The 2,213-nt window shown below is 36.8% G+C and overlaps 1 long non-coding RNA gene across 1 annotated transcript in view; it reads left to right on the top strand.

Moving 5' to 3' along the window:
• LOC103582090 overlaps positions 1–2,207 on the top strand; it is a 13,754-nt gene extending 11,547 nt beyond the window's left edge. The window contains exons 2-3 of the long non-coding RNA XR_549722.1: positions 175–279; positions 1,813–2,207. This is a non-coding gene — a long non-coding RNA (uncharacterized LOC103582090). The remainder of the gene's footprint in view (positions 1–174; positions 280–1,812) is intronic.
• Positions 2,208–2,213: the final 6 nt, after the last annotated feature.

The following is a 2,213-nucleotide window of genomic DNA, read 5'->3' as shown; positions in this document are numbered from 1 at the left end:
TTTTTATTTTTTTAAGTGAAGAACCTCTTCTGGATCTGCTGTTTTTTGTGGGGATAACAGATAAAAGGGATGGCATGCTCAGAATTAATTCTTGAACTACTCTTTCAATGCCTGTGGGTTTTTTGGCTATGTGTGTGTAAGGTAATACTTAAAAAATAAATTGTTATTTTCCAGGTAGACAAGGTGGAGGAGAGAGAATTCCCAGACAACAGAGTTATGAACAAATGCAGGACTGAGAAATAGCCTGGTGGCCTTGTCTTAAGTGTATACCAATAGCAGGTAAGTCTGGAGAGAGAAAGCTTTATAGGACATGTTGGGGACTTAGACACACATCTTCTAGCCTAATACTGTCCCACAGAACTTTATCCTATATCTGTGTTGTCCAGTACAGTAGAGGCTAGCCACATGAGGCTATTGAACACTTGAAATGTGGCTAGAGCTTTTTTCTTTTATTGTATTTTATTAATTTAATTAACCACACTGTATTGGATAGTACAATACTAGGCAGTGGTTTTAAATGAGAAGATAGCATATCCAGATTTATATCTTAGATTATAGTTAGGTAGAGAATGCGTTGGACGGGCAAGATCAGAAACAATAAATTTAGTTGAGAGTTTCTTAGAATAATCTAGGTAAGTGAGTATAAACTGTTCAGCTGATATTTCAGAATTAGTACTTTTGATCTAAGTGTTTTCAGGGTGAAGTTCCAGATATTAGTTGAGAGTTTCTTAGAATAATCTAGGTAAGGGAGTATAAACTATTCAGCTGATATTTCAGAATTAGTACTTTTGATCTAAGTGTTTTCAGGGTGAAGTTCCAGATGATTCCAGTAATCATTTCTGAATATAAGCCTTCGTCTTCCAATGAAATGAAAGTGGTATGTTGAAGAATGCTAGTCTTTCAGTGTTTAGGTTATACTCCTGAATTAGGCAATCTTTCAAACACTCCAGAAAAGAAATAAATCCTGTCACTGCCTCTCTTCTTTAAATATCCATTCAGTTTCTTCTGTCAGAGAAACTAAATGTCCAAATACTAATGCCAGGACAAAATTCAAGACAGAGGAACTTAACTCCTAAGTTAATGCCCCTTGTTTCCCAACTTTATACAATTGAAAAAAAGGGAGCAAATATACAAAGAAGCCTTTCTTTTAAGAAGCATCTGATCTATTTGGGAGGTAACATTAAAAATACACACACACACACACCAAAAACTATGCTATAGGACCACTTATAAACAAATATTTAAATAATATAAGTAACATTTACAATAAGGTTAGTAGAACCTTTAAAAAAGGAAAGGAGACAGAAATTAAGAGGGTTTCATGCCTTCAGGCTTTATGACTTCATGTGATGGCAGGCATGGGGACGCAGGGGAGTAGACATCCTTTTTGTTAAAATATTTGGATCCTAAATCAATAAACTAGGGCTTGAGAGCCTTAGTTTTTGGACTAAGAATAAATGAAAGCTATGAACTGACTTTTCAGGAAAATACACATACTGTATACTTGATATTTTGTATGAGTTTCTGGGTGTTTGTAGATACCCTTAAGGCAGGTGCTGTATATTACCTGTCCCAAACTCTTTTCTGCTTTATTTCCTCCACCACGGTAGCTGGAGAACCAAAAATCCTTCTATTCCCTGCCTTCCTTATAGTTGGGGTGGCATATGAGCTGGATCTGATAATTGAGATTCAAGTCAAAACCACTGTGGGAACTTCTGGAAACATTTTTTGAAAGGGAGCAACTTGGCTGTCACAGTTCATTAACTTTTTGCGCTGTACTTCTTTGCCCTTCTTTCTCTATCTGGATTGCAGACAGAATTTCTGAAGGAACAGCAGCTATTATGTGTCCCTGATGATGGAAGTCATGGAACAAAGATTGAGCAGGAAGACAGAAGGAGGCTGGGAACCTGATGATGTTCTTGAATAGTGGTGTTGGCCCTGGATGACTTACCTGGGACCTCTTCTTAAATGAGAATATTAACTCCTTTCTACTTAATCCACTGGAGTAGAATTTTCTGTTACAGTGAATCTAATCCTAATTAATGATACTGGCCAATACATATTAGCACCTTTTGTGCCAGTGCGGTTCTAAGCACTTTATGTACTAACTTTTTTAATCCTCACAATGACCTTATGAGATAGATCAGAGGGTCTCAAAGTATGGTCTCTGGACCAGCAGCATTAGCATCACCTGGAAACTTGTTAGAAATACA

The sequence above is a fragment of the Galeopterus variegatus genome, unplaced genomic scaffold (assembly GCF_000696425.1).
Source record: "Galeopterus variegatus unplaced genomic scaffold, G_variegatus-3.0.2 Scaffold14869, whole genome shotgun sequence".
Classification (NCBI taxonomy): domain Eukaryota; kingdom Metazoa; phylum Chordata; class Mammalia; order Dermoptera; family Cynocephalidae; genus Galeopterus; species Galeopterus variegatus.
The sequence above is the reverse complement of the archived record's forward strand: the minus strand, read 5'-3'. Positions and strand labels throughout refer to the sequence as shown.